The sequence below is a fragment of the Sorex araneus genome, chromosome 10, assembly GCF_027595985.1.
Source record: "Sorex araneus isolate mSorAra2 chromosome 10, mSorAra2.pri, whole genome shotgun sequence".
In the NCBI taxonomy this organism is placed as follows: domain Eukaryota; kingdom Metazoa; phylum Chordata; class Mammalia; order Eulipotyphla; family Soricidae; genus Sorex; species Sorex araneus.
In genome coordinates this window covers 9,229,857-9,249,533 of record NC_073311.1, presented here as the reverse complement: position 1 = coordinate 9,249,533, position 19,677 = coordinate 9,229,857, and the positions used below count along the sequence as shown (strand labels likewise).

The following is a 19,677-nucleotide window of genomic DNA, read 5'->3' as shown; positions in this document are numbered from 1 at the left end:
ACTTACATATTTCACTGTTACTACCCAAAATTCAGCTAGCAAAAAGAGCTCAAGACTGTGAAAGACATGGAGAGATTGAGGATATTGAAGGACCAAGTGCAGTACAGGTATCTGCAGAGTTGCTAGAATAGTGGTACAAACACAAATTTAGTGTATAGGTTGCTAAATAGTATCAGACCAAGTCCAACTTTAGTTTTGTTAATTTTTATGAAGTTTATGTGAGATAGTAATATTTTTTTGACCATTACAAAGCTGTTCATAACTGGGGTTCAGTCATACAGTGATCCAGCACCCATCCCTCCACCAGTGTACATTTCCCACCACCAATATCATCTGTTTCCCTCACCCAATCCCCCAACACCTCACCCTCCCCACCCCCAGTGTCCCTCAATGGGAGACAGAGATAGTTACATTATTATAACAAGTTGGTTGAAAGGTTTGTTGAAAGGGAACATTTTATGTAGCTTTTTGTTTCGTTGTGTGTGTGGTGTGGGGGTGGGGGTTAGGGATTGAACTCAGGGCCTCACATGTGAACTATTCCTCAGCCCACTTTCACTTTTCAAGATTATTTTCCTTAAGTGAGTTTAAATGTTTCAAAATAAAACTTGAGTCAATTTCCTTTCAAAGACAGGAAGTCTGTCTCAATGTTCCTATCCCGTAAGAGAGCCTGTTCTAGTAGGTGCTCAATAAACCTTAAATTAATTTGCCCTTGCTTGCTCCTTCTTGGTTATTTGTGGTCTTTGTTTTCTTTGCCCTTCCTTCCTTTACCTAGCAACATTGTTGGTGCCTTTAGGGAGTACCTGGTCCCAGAGTGCATGTGCTCCAAAGGCCAGCATACTGCCTTTTGGTGGCAGTGATATTGTACTACATAATTCTATGTGTTGCTAAATTGCTTCTAACACTTCTGAGGGTTATGAGGAGCTGTACTGAGAAAAGCACTGGAAAATGAGGAATCTGGTCTCTGTACTTTTCAAGATGTATTTTTCCTTTGAATTGGAAATTTTTTTAGTATTTTGATGCCAAGATATCCCAGATTCCCAATTAAAATTTGTTTTCTTTAAAAAATTATTCAATACATTTTTGTTTTTATGTTGTTTTGTTTTGTGCTGGGGTCACACCGAGAGATACTCTGGCCTTACTTCTGTCTGTGCACTTGGGGATCACTCCTGGTAGAGTTCAGGGCACCTTTTGGGATGCCAGGGATTGAACCCAGGTCAGCTGCTTGCAAGGTCAGCACCATACCCCATGCACTATTGCTCCAGCCCTAATACATTTTTGTGTTATACATTATGAATTGACCATGTTTTCGATTGTATAACATCTCATCTCAAATTTTGTTAAAATGCATCTTTAAAAAATATCTTAAATATATCTAAAATGTTATAATAATACATTGTGATAGAAATCCAAAACACTATGGTTTTTGTTAAGGTAGCTTGTAAAGGTTGTGGGGTTGAAGTGATAGTATACAGTTGGTAGGGCATTTGCCTTGCGTGCTGCTGACCCAAGTTTGATTCCTGCTACTCCATATAGTACCTGAGCCCCAGCAGGAGTCATCCCTGATCTCAGAGTCAGGAGCAAGCTCAGCATGGTCTGGCCCCCCCCAAAACTAAAAATGTCTAAAGGTTGAAAATAAATGATTTAAAAATCTCAGAAAGTGTTGTAGAAGTTTCCTTGACCACTTCTTAAAGAACTATTTTTAAAGAACTATGTAACATCGCATGTAGTTAATGAGCTCTACAAAGACTTTGTAAACAGCTGGAAATTTAAGCACAACTTTCTAAAGTCTGAATCCTTCATAGAAAATTGGGGTCTATGTAATTATTTTCTTTTCTCACATGAAACCTTCAACTTGCAATTACTTCCTACTATAAATACATGGTATTCCATGCGTTTAAACATAAATGAGTTATATGTTCTCAGCCACTGCACGACTCACAGCAGAGTTACAATTGTCTTAGCAAACAAGCAACAAAAAATCCCTCTTGTCTGTTTCTCTGCATCCAACCCAAGGGTTTTCTGCCTTGCCAGATACCTACCTATGTATTTCTGTTGCACCTGTTACCTCCCTGCCCAGGCACTCACACCATATAAGCACAAACATCCACAGGTGGAAAGTGTGGCCTCTGTCATAGAGATTTTCTCTAGGAAACATTTTTACAAGACAAGAACAGGTCCCTAGCTACTGTTTTAGTTTGTCTCAAATATGAATAACTGGGGGCTGGAGCGATAACACATCGGGAAAGGTATTTGCTTTGCACATGGTCCACCCGGGTTCAATACCCAGCATCCCATATGGTCCCCCAAGCACTGCCAGGAGTAATTCCTGAGTGCATGAGCCAGGAGTAACACCTGTGCAATGTCGGGTGTGACCCCAAGAAAGAAAAATATATAACTGGATTTCAAGCTAGAATATATAATTATGTAGCTTTCTTTAGAGAACCCTAAGTTCAAATACTGTTATTCTTTGTTCTGAAAGCAATTGTTTTATAAATATATTTTTGTTACAGTGATACTTGATTTATAACATAATTATAACAATATCATTATATAGCTAGACACTAAAATTTGACATTTTTATAATTTTATAATAAACTTTGTAATGACAAATTCATCTATGTCCGTATCTGTACCTAGAGCTCACCATTTTGAAAATGCTTTTCTGCATATCCAAATGTTACTCTTTAGTCATTATCAAACATATGTCTTCAGGATCAGATAAGGCACTCAGCATCATGTGCCCTATTGCAGGACTGTCGAGAGAAAGATGGCTTTTATGAGGTACACTACAGTTATAGTCTATTTTCTTTTTTATTTAAATTTTTAATTGAATCACCATGACAGATTGGTCTATTTTATAAATGGTCTTTTCCATGAAAAAGATGAACAAATGCTTACATTTTTAACATGCTCTCTATATTAAGGAATTAATATAATAATAACAATGATTATAATAATATTAAGTAATGAATTCATCATATCAACCCGTTCTCAGTTCTGACATTCTAATTCTTTATCCTTACGTATAATATCTTCACAGCTCATGTTTTTCCATGCAATTTTCTACAGCAGAGAGAAAATACTTTGAAATACTCCAGGAATCGCTGTTGTTCAAGGCAAGATGGCATCACTGTTCAAAGTTATGTTGGTCAGTAGGTAGCACCATCATGCAGAAGTTGGAAATATTTGTTAATAATGTTTAAAAATATGAGTTATAGAGAGGTTGAAGATATATCTATTAAGATTATACCACAGTGCCCTCTAGCCTCTATAACTGGAAGAAAGAAATATTTCCTTCCTGCTGTTCTAGAGGAACATTATTTTACGAAGATCATAATTAGAGGTAAGCTAAATGTATTTGTTACATAAAGGCCTTGTATTGTGGTGTGAGGCAGACATCAAGTCACTTTCTGCAGTGACAGTGACATCTTGCAGAAGGAATAGCATTTCAAGCATAAAGTGTCCACAGGAGCAGAAACACAGCATTGGTCTATTTGTGGCTCTCATGGAGCTGCTTGAGGATGGGGCAAACGTAGAGAATTCTTCAGTTTCCTGTGAAAAAACCACGGTCCAGAAACTCCAAGCTGGAGCCTGACAAAAACAAGCATCCATGGTATGATTGATAAGTAGACTTCAAAGAGAAAATTCAGTACTTTCTAGAATATTTGGCTGCTTATTATCTTGCTGTCTGCATGTTTTTTCCATGTCTTCTCTTCAAGAAGAAGTAAATTAAAAATTTAGTCTCAGAGTTTTATTAATAAGGGCCATATGTACATATGTTTAGGGATATTTTAAAAATATACACGTGAAGGATCTTTGTGCTGGGGGTGTGGCTCAGTGGTGGAGCACATGCCTTACAGGTGTGAGGCTCTGAGCTCAGTTGCTGGAACGGCAAGAAAACCATAGGTGTGACCACAAACCCACGGCAAGCATTATCCTCAATGGGAAAAACTAAGGGCCTTTCCGCTAAGATCAGGGACAAGACAAGGATGCCCACTCCCACCACTTCTGTTAACATAGTACTGCAAGTACTTGCAATAACTGTTAGGCAAGAAAAAGACATTAAAGGCATCCAGATAGGAAAGGAAGAAATAAATCTCTCACTATTCGCAGTTGATATGATACGATATCTAGAGAAGCCTAAAACATCTACTAAGAAACTCTTAGAAACAATAGGCTTGTACAGTAAAGTCACAGGCTATAAAATCAATACCCAAAAATCCATGGCTTTCCTATATGCAAACAATGAGTCAGAGGAAAGGGACATGAAAAAAGCAATCCCATTCACAATCATGCCCCAGAAAACCAAGTACCTTGGAATCAGCTTAACCAAGGAAGTAAAGGACCTCTACAAAGAAAACTATAAAATGCTACTCCATGAAATAAAAGAGGACATGAGGAAATGGAAACATATCCCCTGCTCATGGATAGGGAGAATCAACATTGTGAAAATGGCAATACTTCCCAAAGCATTATATAGATTCAATGCGATCCCTATAAAGATACCTATGAAATTCTTCAAAGAAATGGATCAAGCTATCCTGAAATTCATATGGAACAACAAACACCTACGGATAGCTAAAACAATTCTCGGGGAAAAGATGATGGGAGGCATCACCCTCCCCAACCTTAAACTTTACTACAAAGTGGTAACAATTAAAACAGCATGGTACTGGAATAAAGGCAGAGCTGCAGACCAATGGAACAGGGTGGAATATCCCTACACACAACCCCAAATGTATGATCATCTAATCTTTGATAAGGGAGCAAGAAAGGTGAAGTGGAGCAAGGAAAGCTTCTTTAACAAAAGGTGCTGGCACAACTGGACAACCACATGCAAAAAAATGGGCTTAGACCTCGATCTGACACCATGCACAAAAGTCAGATCAAAATGGATTAAAAACTTCAACATCAAACCACAATCTATAAGGTACATTGAAGACAAGGTTGGCAAAACCCTCCACGATATTGAAGCTAACAGTATCTTCAAAGATGACACGCAACTGATCAACCAAATAGAAACAGAGAAAAACAAATGGGACTATGTTAAACTAAGAAGCTTCTGCACTGCAAAAGATAGTGACCAGAATACAAAGACAATCTACAAAATGGGAAAGGATATTCATCCAATACCCTCTGATAAGGGGTTGATATCAAAGGTATATAAAGCACTGGTTGAACTCTACAAGAAGAAAACATCCAATCCCATCAGAAAATGGGGTGAAGAAATGAACAGAAACTTTTCCAAAGAAGAGATACAGATGGCCAAAAGGCACATGAAAAATTGCTCTGCATCACTAATCATCAGGGAGATGCAGATCAAAACAACTGTGAGATACCACCTCACACCACAGAGAATGGCACACATCCAAAAGAACAAAAGCAACCGCTGTTGGAGAGGATGTGGGGAGAAGGGGACCCTTCTACACTGTTGATGGGAATGCTGACTTGTTCAGCCCTTCTGGGAAACAATATGGACGATTCTCAAAAAATTAGAAATTGAGCTCCCATTCGACCCAGCAATACAACTTCTGGGAATATATCTCGGAGAAGCAAAAGTATAGTCGAAATGACATTTGCACTTATATGTTCATCAAAGCACTGTTTACAATAGTCAGAACCTGGAAAAACCTGAATGCCCAAGAACAGATGACTGGTTAAAGAAACTTTGGTACATCTATATAATGGAATACTATGCAGCTGTTAGAAAAGATGAAGTCATGAATTTTGCATATAAGTGGATCAACATGAAAAGTATCATGCTAAGTGAAATGAGTCAGGAAGAGAGAGACAGACATAGAAAGATTGAGCTTATCTGTGGAATATAAAATAACAGAGTAGGAGACTAATACCCAAGAATAGTAGTATATAATACCAGGAGGTTGGCTCCATAGCTTTGAAGCTGGCCTCACACACTGGGGGAAAGTCATCCCAGATAGAGAAGGGAACACCAAGTAATATGTGATTGGAGATCCTGCGCAGGAAGGGAGATGCGTGCTGAAAGTATACTAGGGACAGAACAGGATGACCACTCAATACCCCTATTGCAAATCACAACACCCAAAAGGAAAGAGAGATATCAAATTGGAATGCCCCGCCACAGAGGTGAAATGGAGTGGGGGGGACGGGATTGGGGGGGTGGGAGGGATACTGGGTTCATTGGTGGTAGAGAATGGACACTGGTAGATGAAGGGGTGCTCAAACATTGTATGAGGAAAACACAAGTATGAAAATGTGTAAATATGTTACTGTACCCTCATGGTGATTCGATAATTAATAAATAAATTTTAAAAAAATCATAGGGATGTGTGTGTGTGTGATCTGTACATCTCTTTAAATTTCAAAATCAGTAGACCATAATTTATTTGGCTATGTTACAAAAAAGCTTTGGAAATTTCCTTTAAGGGCAGTCAACTTCTTTCCTAATTAAAGTAAACATTTTATGTGGAGAAGTACTCCTGAGGTACTGTAGTACATTGGCTTTTTAATTTAAAAAAATATATGATGCAGTGCTTTTACATGCTGCCATAAAGTACTATAATGAATAATTAAAACAGAACTAGAATTGTCAAAATAAATGATAACTATGGATTGTAGTATGGCACTCAAGTTATTTTTTGCTTTTTTCGCTTGTTGATTTGCATAACATAGCCATAGAGAAAGGATTCCCCAGTCATTAAATGTGAATTAACAAGAAGGTATTTTAATGGGTACTTGGGTCTTGTTTTTATTTTAGCTAGTTATTTTAATTCTATTGCACTCACTTTAAAAAATAACTTATTATTTGTATAAATAATGTATCTGAAGGTAAGCAGATCAGAACTCCATGGTTAGAGAAATAAAATTTAACAATTAATTTTTCACATAGACGTAAAGCTTTCCCCAGTGCTCAATTCTGAACATTGAAGAAATAAGCCATTCAGACAGAACATGCATCTTTACTATTAAATAATTCAAAGACAGCAAAAACAATATACATTTAGGGCCATCTATTTCATTTTGATATGTTTGCTCTTAAAACAACAGCACTACTGTGTCTGTATTCAAATACATTAAGTGATTTCTAAGTGAATTTTCCCTAAAGGCTGTCAGGATTTCTGCCTGAAGTCCTGGTGCAGAACCTCTCCCTGCAACTCTGGAGCACTCCTCAGTGGCTTCAGCTTTGAGCTGACCAGTATACCTGGCCATTTGGAGCAGAGGACTGGAAGAGGACAGATGCAGGACCATGGCTAGAACATGCTGAATGGGTTTAAGCTTTGAAGCTGGTCAAGAATTCTCTCCATTTCCCTGCATCTTCTCAGATTCCTTGGTGAAATAGACCGCCACTGCAGCCCACTCTTGCTTAGAGAGATGTTTCTTCATCATGAAGAAACAGAACTTCTTGTCTATGGCTAAGCTATCACTGTCATCTTCATTGAATTTCAAAAGGTACTAATATGATACATTTATGCTAAATCCAATATAATGAATCCATGTACATCTTTAATTGAGAGATAAGTGATGTGGTATGCAACAATATTAATTTCTGGTATACAACACAACGATCCAATATTTGTATGCATTGTGAAATGGTCACCACAACATGTCTAATTAGCACCTAGCACTAAACAGTTATAGATTTTTCTTGTGATGGAACTTTTGAGATCTGCTCAGTACCTTTCAAATATGTAGTATAGTAGTACTAATGCTGGTCACCATGTTGCACACGACATTATCCTGCTTATTTATTTCATATCTAGAAGTTTTACCTTTTGCCTCCCTTCACCCATTTTTCGCCTTTTCGCTGGCCACCACCAATCTATATATCCATGACCGTGACCCATAGTGATAAAGGGTTGAGGCAGGAGGTATATGAGAGTGAGATTCTAATGTCTCTTGAGTACTTGCTGTCAGGTGCTTGCTGGTTATTATCTCACAGAATCGTTGCAGCATTGTTGTAAACAAGTGAGCACTGAGTTCCCAGTGTTGCATGTGAAAAATATTAACTACCCAATGGTATTCTAGCCCGTTGGCTTTGAAGCTTATGTTTTCTCCATGTATATACATGCTCAAGAGGATTATCTCAGGAAGAAATTCCTTTCTTAGATGGTGAACGTGAAACCAGTTTCTGATGGCGTTGTGTTAAGGCCTTATTCACAAGCAGTGCAATGCCACTGTAGAACATTACCTGGATCTTTGGCTCAATATTGCAGTGATCAGGTAGAAAGAAAATATGAATGACAGAGTTTCATCCATCCTCCTGTTCCAGTGACCCAATGCCAGGCTTCCTCTTGCCCACAGAAAGACTTGGACTATGGTTTCAGTGTTATTTGCCAGAAATAGTTCCTCCAGGTAGTCTTCATTCCTAATTGTAAAGATCAAGGTGGGTCTAGTAGGTTTGGCTTATGCTTTAGCTTTCTTGAGTGATCTCTAAGTTCCAGTGCTCTTATTCATTGCTCTAAAAACAGTTGTTTTACAAAATATGTTTTTGTTGAAATGATACTTGACTTATAACATAAGTATAACTATCATTATAGAGCTAGACATTAAATCTAGCATCTATATTGCAACCACCAGCAAGCATCTGGTTTCCATTCACCACCATAGAAGTAGTCTGACCCTCTTACCCACTACAATAGCCCCAGCCCCTTTTCACTCTGGCAGCCACCAGTATAGTCTCTGAATTTAAAGTGTATGTAAACAGACTCTTAAATATGCACCATCATTACTTTGTGAAATGCTTCCATGCCACAAAAGAGAAATGTCCCTGCCAGACCATATAACCTGAATTTTCCATACAGAGATTGATTCTGTTCACTCCAGTCACATGGTCTTAGGCTTATAAGGCCATCCCAGTTATGAAAGTGAAATGTTCCGGATGTCCCTTTCTGGCAGATGTGCTGAGGGAAGCCTTCCCTTGTCACCAAGAGTGACAAGTCCATTCTCTGTTTTGAATCTACTTTTTCTTTTGTTGGTTGCTTAAAATGTCTGAGCTTTAAATTCTTTTTCCTCACTCTGTGAAATTGCAGATGTTTACTGGTTTTCTTCTTTCTTTATTTGAACTAATTCCCTGATGGATGTGTTTGTTGTTTTCAAAACAAAGCTCTGAATTTCAATTTGAATAGTTCCCTCTGATATGATCAAGTTCTCTTATTTTACTTCAAAGATTTTCTTTCAGTTTGAAGTTAAAAATAAGCTACCAGGGGCCAGAGCAATAGTACAACAGGTAGGGGGCTTGCCTTGAATGTGTCTGATTGGTTTCTGCCAACCTGGGTTCTATCCTTGGAATCCCATATTGTCCCTTGGACACCACCAGGAGTAATTCTTGAGTCCAGGGCCAAGAGTAAGCCCTGAACATCTCTGGTTGTGGCCCCCAAACAAAAAAAAACAAACCAAAAAATGCTACAGTATGTGCAGGGATAAATTTCTATGTGACTAATTTAAAATAAGCTGGTCTGTTTTTATTCCCTCCTTTTTTGCCCCTCAAGAAATGTAGAAGTTGGGGAAATGGAGTATATGTCCTTGTCCTTAGAACTTTACAAAATACGTGAGCTCAGGGGCCAGAAAGATAGAACAGGAAGGATGCTTGCTTTGCACATGACTGACCTGGGTTCATCCCATATGGAGCCCTGAGCACCACCAGGAGCAATTCCAGAGTGCAGAGTGAGAAGTAACCCCTGAGTATTGCTGGCTTCCTCCCCTGACTCCCTGCCAAAAAAACAAATATTTGATCTCATACCCAGAGTACTTTGTCTTAGCTTATAGCATAGAATTGCTAGCTAGCTGCAGACTATCCATTCTACCTTTAACTGCAGAAACCCGAGGTTCGCTTTTTCATTTTTTTTAAAAAAATTTTATTTATTTATTTTTTTTGCTTTTTTTTTGGGTCACACCTGGCGATGCACAGGGGTTACTCCTGGCTCTGCACTCAGGAATTACCCCTGGCGGTGCTCAGGGGACCATATGGGATGCTGGGATTCGAACCCGGGTTGGCCGCGTGCAAGGCAAACGCCCTACCCGCTGTGCTATCACTCCAGCCCCAAATTTTATTTTTTTTAATGAATCACTGTGGGGTACCATTCAGACTTATAAATTTTCGTGCTTGCAATTAAGTCGTACAATGATCATGCCTCCACCAGTGCCCATTCTCCACCCCCAATGTTCCTGGTATCCTTCCCATCCCCCTGTCCCCCTGACACCCCCCCTCTGTAACAGGCACATTCCATTTTACTCTCCTTTAGGGTGTTGTGGTCTGCAATAGGCTTGCTTTCTCTTTCTCCCACCCCCGCAGGACTCCTCCACCCCACCCCTACCCCATATTTTCCCATGGCTCAGATAAACACCATTATTTCCCTTAGGTGGCCAGTGAGATTGAGCTGAGCTGGTGAGTGCTCTTTCAAGAAGTCTGTAAAGCCCACTGACTCCTCTGGGAGGTACACCATTTCTCCCCTCCCTCCTCTTTCTGCCTGAAGTGTAATCTTCATAGCTACAGAACCACCTTGGACCTCAAGGATGAAAGATAGGATTTGGAGTTCTGAGCGCGAGGAAGCTGACAACAGCATAGACTGCCTACCGCTACGTAGCCCTTTGGTCTGAATAGGAAATAAACTTGCCTTTATTCAGTCACCTTTTTGGGTTTCTAATATGTACTGGCAAATATAATAAGACTGAATATTGTTGCGTTTAGTTTTCCCAGGGCCATCAGGCAGAAAAAAACATATTCCTAATTCATCAGTCTCCTCTTCCAGCACTAATCCTCTCCTTTTGGTGTTTATTACTAGCATTTCAAAGAGGATGTACCTGCCTGAAAGTCACATATGCAGACTAGTTCTGCCTGAGAGTGGAGTTGCAGCTATTTCTGCTGATCCTCCCTTTGTTCTCCTTTGAACACAGACTTTTGAAAGATGAACAGAGTCCTCACAGCGGCACTTGCTGCAGTAGTTTTGGCGTGGTGTGTGCAGGACAGGGCAGGGATTTGGGTTTGTTTACTTTGGTTGCAGAATTCATTGAAATTTAGAATTCACACTGTCACAAAAGGTGAAGACTTGGACAGGGCTGTGGTTGTATATGGGGCAGGAATAGATTCTCCCTATGGATGCCTGGAAAGTTTGATTCTAACAGGGGCATGTCACTGGGTGCTTCATGGACCCGTGAGTGTGAAAGGTTCATTTCAAAAGTCTCTCATGTTCTAGAGTTTCACGTCTTCCTGCAACTGTCTTTGGGATTGCTAATGTCAAAACACATAGAAGTAAGATGCAATCAGGGGTTGGGGCTGGAGCTATAGCACGGTGGGTAAGGTGTTTGCCTTGCATGCGGCTGACCCAAGTTCCATATGGTCCCTTGAGCACCACCAGGAGTAATTCCTGAGTGCAGAGCCAGGAGTAACCCCTGACCATCGCCAGGTGTGACCACCCCCCAAAAAAAATGCAACAGGGGTCAGTGAAAGGAGCGAAAACAGTAGAAGACAGTAAAACCTCAAATAAACAAGATGGACATGATTGGGAAGGTTGAAGGAGTTATAGGCATAAACCCAAAGCAAGATGCAGGGATACAGAGAAATAAGACTACCCCACTCCCCTGTCTTGGACTTGTACTGTGCTGATTACCTTGCTGGGAAGATGGTGTCGTCACATGCATATTTGCTATTATTGTTGCTTCTCCCAGCTCAAGTCAGCTCCTTGGCCTTGTGGCTTTAGAGTAACGTAGTTACTTCCAGCAGAGTCTCCCGCTCCTCTGGGCACCCAAACCTGCACCATGCTGGTAGAGAATAATCTTGGGGCAGATTCTAATTGCTGACAGTAAACAGTGCATTGGGCACAAGCTGAACTAGGAAAGAGTGCCATAAAAATAAATTGATAGTAATTGATTTTAAGTAGATAATAAATATTATAAGAAGGTAAAGGTTTTATTAAAATTATGAATCAACTTTTCTGTTCCTGTTGCCCTTCTTTCTCCTATATATGAAGGAATTGCGAGAGATTATTTCATCTTTTCTTGGCATGGAATCTTCATTATAAGTGTATATATGTAATATTTATGGATTTTGAAGGTAATATCAAGAGCGTGTAGGAGTTTCAGAGAAGAGCAAATGCAGTCATGAGTAGGTTGGAAAATCAGGTCTTTAACAAGATGTTAAAGGAGTTGGATGCATTTAGCCTGAAGTAATGACTATATAGGGAAGAATAATAAAACCTGTTTTGAGAAGAATAGAGATTAAGCATAGAGATGCATATCTTGAAACTGAGAATCATTAAAGAAAATAATGTTGTAAATTATAACCACTTACTGAAAAAGGTTGCGAATTCCATGTCTCAAGGTATAAAAATTGTAGAGGGCCCAGCACAAGCTCTTGAACTCAGAAATGGCTTTAAATTTTAGTTCTTGCCTCAGATAACATTAGTAAAATGATCTTTAAAAATTGCTCCACTTTATAGGATTTGGGGAGGATTATGGAACATAGCATTTAGACAAGTATTTAGGTGATGAAAGTATAAATAAATGCCATTTCTCCCTTAACTTATGAGATATTATTTGTTTGACATTCTGCAGTACAAGGGATAGGCAATATATTCGTGTCATTATTGATTATTTTCTTTGTTTTGTGAGGATTTGGCTTTTATAAAAAAAAAAAAAAGAGATCCTAGCATTTTTTGGCAGGTGATTATTATTACTGGGCTTTACAAAGCAATAACTGATGTGTGGGTATGTGTTTGGATTTACACTTCGACAGTGAACAAAGCAACATAAGAAAGGTATTTCAAAATCAAAGCCAAGAAAAATTAGGTATGATCAGTCACAAAAACTAATCACTGGTCTAAACACGATATGCCCGAGGCATAGTGTTAATTTCCTCTGTTTTGCCATAATTAGATCTGTTCACATTACCAGGTTTATTGTCACTTTGTCAACTCTGTGAAAATCTCTATTTAGAGAAAACACTGCTGCCTTTGATCTCAAAAGCCATTCTCGTTGCACTGCTTCCATTCAACTCACTGCATGTGAGTCTTTGATGCAAGTATTTTGAAGCTACTGTGTGGCTGCATTGGCTCTGTCGTCTCAGGCTTGTAATCAATGGAATAGAGTGTATTTGTTTTTCACCTAAGTGGCATCTTAGCATGTGCAGATGTCAACCCATGTCAGTTTGCTCTATTGCCTGAGACTAGTAGTGAAAAGTCAGAAACTCTAGATCTTGCTCTGACTTGACCTTCACTTATACGGGAGGCTCTGAGGGTCTTGCACTGTCACCCCAGCTTTCCTTGCTAAGTGGGAGAAGGTGGCCCGTGCCTCTGAGGGCAGGATTGTCGAGTGCTTCTAATAGTTAGTCTCTTTATATAGGAAAGAGATTAGATGCAATATCAAGTGCCTTCTTGGTACCTGGTTCCAATCCAAGTACTTTTCATGAATTAATTCATGCCATCCTTCTAACAGTGTGGGGAATTTGGGACCATTTATATTCTTCACATTTTACAGAGAGCAAAATGGAGATGGAGAATCTAAGTGAGCAAGCTGAGGATTCTGCAGCTGCCAAATAATGGGGCCAGCACTGAGACTCAAGCAAGCCAGTCCCAGAGCCTGTGTCCTGACCGCCATGCTGCGGGGCCTCCAAGCAGCTCCGGGGGATTGTTGAATACAACTTTGCTGGGGTGTCTGGAAGATGCCTGCACACATTTTAATTATCTGCACCCTTATTGTGGGGACATTTTTAAAATTCTGGGACCAGAAAACTGCTAGCTATCCTCCTAATCCTTGTTTCATGAAACCAGCACACAGAATTTATTATGGTTGGTTAACTTGGATCTCTCTTTATTCTAAAAACAGCTTCCCCACTTATTCTGCGGTCTTCCAAAGCTGTTCTTTGCAGTGATCTTTCAACCCCTTCACATCAGTCTTTCTTCCTGTCACCAGGACTTTATACCACGACCATTCCTTTGAGCTGGGTGCCCATTCACATGCAAAAGCATATCAAAGATGACAGTGTAGGAATCTTCATTGTTAGCATTCACAAAACACAGACTTAAGTCTGGCATCTGTATTCAATGAGAAATTCAGGCCCACCCACCAAAGACTTTTTGTTGTTAGTATATGTTTGTGTTCATGTGTGTGTGTATGTGTGTGAGTGTGTAGGTGTGTGTCCTAATGGCTCTGTACTCAGGAATTACTCCTGTAATCCTCATAATGTAATATATTCATGGTCACTTTGGGTTTTGAATTTTTATTTGTTCTCATCAGATGGGTAATGTGCCAAATGCTGAATAAGATTTAAGGGAGGCATATGTCACACAAATACTTGAACACCCAATCATCATGCTTCTCAACTTGAAAAGGATCCTGGGTTTTAAATTTTCAAAGAAGTCTTTATTTTCCTTGCTGTTTTCTCCTTCTCTTCCACAGTGACTTATTCACAAGCTTTCACCTCTTGGTTTCTCAGTATATTACTCACACAGCAGACTTCACTCAGTGGTCTGAGACAGCAGCAAGGGACATCACCACAACACACAAAACCCCAACATTGAACTTATACTTTCACACCCCTAGTGCCCCCCCGCTATGTATCACAAAGAATTTTCTTATAAGCCATCATAAGGAGTGCTCCCCTATCTGGTTCAGTTAGAACAATCTCTTGTCCAGCCTCTCCACTTCAAATGCACTTTTCCTTTGCATGCAGAATTTCCCAGTCTTTGACTCCATGTCTGTCTTTCTCTAAGGAATCCACTAGTCTACAAACAAATGACCATTTATTCTTTGTCAGTAGAACAAAGCTGGCAGAAACTTTGGGATTTTAGTCTTCTCTCGTTTTGTGGCCTAATTCCGACCATCGCCTCATCACTTTGATTGCAAAAGTGGAAAGGATCAGAAAAGAAAAATTGGGAGGGATTTTCTTTGAGAGAGCAGAAGTGGCTTTAGTCAGTTTGAGTCAGTGTGCATTTATTGAACTCAACCAGGAACAAATAACCTTTTACATTATAATTTACTGTTACTGTATCACTGTCATCCCCTTGTTCATCGATTTGCTCGAGTGGGCACCAGTAACGTCTCCATTTGCCCTGACATTTTAGCAACCTCTCTTTACTCATCCTTCCCAACGGTGCCGTATTGGAGGCTCTTTCAGGGTCAGGAGAATGAGACCCGTTATTGTTACTGTTTTTGGCATATCAAATATGCCATGGAGAGCTTGCCAGGCTCTGCCGTGAGGGCAGGATACTCTCAGTAGCTTGCCGGGCTCTCCAAGAGGGACGAAGAATGTATATAAGAGAATACAAGCAAATATGTTAAAACCAAATATATGTGTGCTGCTTTAGATATATCAGTGGGCTAGACTATAATTATTAAATTATAATTAGAACATACAATAAGAACCACTGATGCTGTGAGAAGTGTATATCCTCTTTTCCTTTGAATAAACGAACATTAATAGGAAAGTAAACTGAGAGCTCACTCACCTTTGCTGAAGGAGATAATGGCAGGTCTAGAGCTTTCACCCTTGAGCACAAATCCTTGAATGAGGTGGTAATTGATAGTTAAGTCTCATTTTTGGTTATTAAAGGGACTCAATAGAGCATGTAAAGTTCAAGACATGCAGAACTCTGGCAGGAACAAAGAAAGTAGATTTAGGTCCTGTGAGGCTGTGGCAACTGATGCTGCTAAGGGCATCTGAGTAATTCCAAGATGTGTTCAAAGAATGGGAGCACTTGGACATAATGGTCCAGGAGGCTTGCAACCCTGCTGGCCAGGTGCACCGGTGGCTCCAGGTGGAACACAGCTGATGGGTCAGGCACAGCTGAATACATCTGACCCTGTATCTTCCCAAGAGAATCATAGCCACTGACTGTGGTACAAAAGGCAGCCACTGGTGGCAGCAAAAGGAGGATATCAGGCTAGCCCTAGAGTGAGCCGAGGTACCTGGTCAGCACATCCAGGAAGACTGGGGTAAAAATGTGTCTCAAAATGGTAGTTTGAAAAATTTCAACCAGTACACTTCATGGATGCCTACGCCTTGCCCCTACCCCTTGCCCCTTGTGGAGAACAGTTGAGAACACAGTCTAATTCTCAGGGCGCATCTGGAAGGAGTCTGTATCTGCTAATCCAATTCTTTCCTTTTTTGTGAATAGTTCAGGAACAGCTTTGTGGAAGTGGGAAGGCAGCAGGCCCAATGATCGATCAAACTGTTTAATGCACACCAGGCCCAGGACAACCTGGCTTTCCTCCTGGTGTGAGAAGGGCTGTGAAGAACAGTATTCCCAGACTTCCAGTAGAGAAGTGAAAAAAGCATGCCCGACTGCAAGACCATGCCTTTTCACAAATGCATCATGGAACTTGGTTTTAGGACAATGAATTGATCCCAAATTAAAGGAGAGACTAGTGGCTGCAAAATAAGCCAAGATGCAAACACTGACTGACTTATCTGCAGCTGACACAGCTAGAACACCAACTGATAAGTTGGTGGAGGTAGTAAAAGCAAGGGAGGGAGGGAACGTCTTTCAGCTTAAAGATAGAGAAGCAAAGTACAAGGACTTCTTTTTTGAGGGGCAGGGAGGAGAGCCTATCTGGCGGTACTTGGGGGCTACTTTATGGCTTTGTACTTAGGAAATTCTCCTGGTGGTTCTCCAGGGACTATATTTGATTCCAAGGATTGAACCCGGGTCAGCTGTATGCAAGGCAAAGCCCTACCCACTGTACTCTCTCTCCAGCTTCATACATTATGGACTTCTTGAGGGCTAAACGGTCCTGGTCAAGGAAATAAGAGTAAAGGCCCTGAGTTGAGAGTGACTTGTTTGGTGAGAGGAGTCAAAAGGAGGCAGGTACGGCTTGAGCAGAATGAAGAAGGAGTATAGTACTAAGAAATGAGTAGATTACTGAGATTGGTAGTGGGGTGGGGTGGCTGAGGCTGTAGGTTGTATAAGGCCAGAGTGATTGAGTGAGCTTTGGCATTTGTGGGAGTAAGACAAGAAGCCACAAGAGGATTTTGAGCAAAACTGATACAACATGACCTGTAGTTTAAAATGAATCTGAAAATAGTTTGGCAATTCCCAGTAAAGTTCATATTACACTTACCCTATAACCTTGAGCATTTATCATAGAGAAATGGGGACTTGTGTTTGCACTGAATCCTGTATATTATGTTCATGGCAGCTTTATTTGTAAAAGTCTCAAACTGGAAACAAGCCAAATGTCCCTCAGTGCTCAGTGGTTGAATGAAAAAACAAACTTTGGTGCAGTCAGACAATGAAATACTCCTCAAGAATAAAATGCGGTGACTATTAAGTACACATAAGAATTTGGATGGAGCACAAGGACATTATAAAAAAATGAATCTCAAAGGTTTGATTCAGTGTCATTCCATTTTTATATGCTCAACTTGGTAGTATTATAGTGATGATGGTGTGTGTGTGTGTGTGTGTGTGTGTGTAAGAGAGAGAGACAGAGAGAGAGACAGAGACAAAGAGGCAGAGATAGGGACAGAGACAGAGACTGTAAAGGAGCAACAAAGGATTTCTAAACTTTGTTTTAGAAAACACTTGTTTAGGACTGGAGAGGTAGCACAGAGGGTAAAGCAGTTGTCTTGCATGTGGCTGACCTTGGTTAGATTCTGGGCATCTTTTTAGTCCCTTGAGAACCACCAGGAGCAATTCCTCAGTGCAGAGCCAGGAGTAGCCTCTGAGTATTGCTGGGTGTGGCCAAAAACAAAACAAAAATAAAGGAAACACTTATTGACAGAAATGTAAATGATTGTGTTTAGGGGGTGCAATATTACCTCCACCTTGATTACTTGAATATGAAACCATGTGGTTTTTTTTTTAAATTTTATGATGATAGGAGAGTTCTGACCAGGATGGTCATTAAACATTACTAAGTATAATAAACATTTTACAAACTTACAGAAGAATGAGCACCTGAAAAAAGTGGTGAAATTGGTCAAATAAGGTTTTTAGTTGAGCTCATTGTATTGCATCATCATCTTTTTACTTGTTTTATAATACACATGAGCAATAACTTGTATTATAATATATATGAGCATTGTAATATTCATAGGTATTAAGATGGCATTAATATTGGGAGAATATTGGGATGATACACAGAATTTCCATTAGTTTTGCAATGTTCTTTTGAGTCTAAAGTTATTTATTTTTTGTCTTTTTTTTCCTTTTGGTCTTTTGGGGTCACATGTAGCAATGCTCAGGGGTTACTCCTGGCTCTGCACTCTAGAATTGCTCTTGGTGGTACTTGGGGAACCATATGGGCTGCTGGGGATCAAACCTAGGTTGGCTGTGTGCAAGGCGAACTCCCTACTCGCTGTATGTTAGCTCAGCCCCAAGTCTAAAGTCATTTTTAAATAAAACGTTTTTGCTTATTTTTAGTAGCACTGTCGTCCATTGTTTATCCATTTGCTTGAGCAGGCACCAGTAACATCTCCATTGTGAGACTTGTTACTGTTTTTGGCATATTGAATACGCCATGGGTAGCTTACCAGGCTCTGCCATGCAGGCAGGATATTCTCGGTAGCTTGCCGGGCTCTCTGAGAGGGACAGAGGAATTGAACCCAAATTGGTCTCATGAAAGGAAAACGCCCTACCTGCTGTGCTATTGCTCCAGTCCCTAAAGGTAGGGCATTTGCCTTGCACGCGCGGAAGACCCGGGTTTGATTCCTCCGCCTCTCTTGAAGAGGCCAGCAAGCTATTGAGAGTATCTCGCCCGCATGGGAGAGCCTAGCAGGCTACCTGGGATATATTTGATATACCAAAAACAGTAACAATAAGTCTCACAATGGAGGTGTTACTGGTGCCCGCTCGAGCAAATCGATGAGCAACGGAATGACAGTGACAGTGGCAGAATATTTTTAAGGTCTCCTTGGCCATTCTGTTGCATCCACACTGAGGCAGGAGAGGGGAAGCTAGGAGACTACATAGGAAGGACCACAGTCATGCAGATGAGGACTGCTGGCAGTCCCTAGCTGGACTCCGGCTTGGTGCTACTCTGCCACCGCCTCTACTGTCCAGTCTTTTGCTTTTTGCAGATCCTGATGTCCCGGTCTGTCGCCAAGGCTGCCAGTTCCACCTCACAGCCACTGTGGGTGGGTGCTGCTCTCCCACTGACAACGCAGACCTTGGCTTTCTGACTGTCAGAATCGCCCTCCACCTCACAAATTCTTGACTTTCTACTGTCTGAGCTTTACTTCTGCTGCCTGTCCACTAGGAAGGAGAACCGCCTTGTGTAGTTTCATCTGGAATTTACTCTTGTATCCCACTGGAATGGTCATATTTTGTTCTCATTTCCACTTTCATAGGAAAGATGAGGAAATCTTTTGAGGAGCTAATTCCTTTTCTACATCTTTGGGGAGAAAAATTCATTTTCATCTATACCCAAAGTATCCTCATCTCTCAATACTTTCCCAAGACATATTTCCATTGATCTCTGTATTAAACATTTTCCTTCCTACTGATCCAGTTTTCTGGTGTATATCCTTCCACCTTCTCAGCAGCTTGGTGAGCACCCTCATGGGTAGGGAAGTCCCAAAGAGAGTCTCAGTCATCCCACTTTCATCCCCCGAGATGTGGAGGATGCAGCTGGCCCTCTTCGTTTCTCACAGCCAGCCATTCAGACATCATTCTGCCGACCCACTCTTCCAGTGACTCCTCTGGTGGCAGACGCATCCCCCCTTCTTGATTTCTAGCTGCAACTAGACCTTCCCACCCTCCTAGA

At 40.6% G+C, this 19,677-nt stretch overlaps 1 protein-coding gene and 1 non-coding gene across 3 annotated transcripts in view; one reads left to right on the top strand and one right to left on the bottom strand.

Annotated features, from left to right (window-relative positions):
• Positions 1 to 19,677, top strand: part of GRIP1 (glutamate receptor interacting protein 1) — a 752,587-nt gene that overhangs the window by 171,792 nt on the left and 561,118 nt on the right. The window lies entirely within an intron of this gene.
• Positions 14,203 to 14,306, bottom strand: LOC129399247 (small nucleolar RNA U13). Its single transcript, XR_008627016.1, has one exon. It is a non-coding gene; the product is annotated as a small nucleolar RNA U13 (small nucleolar RNA).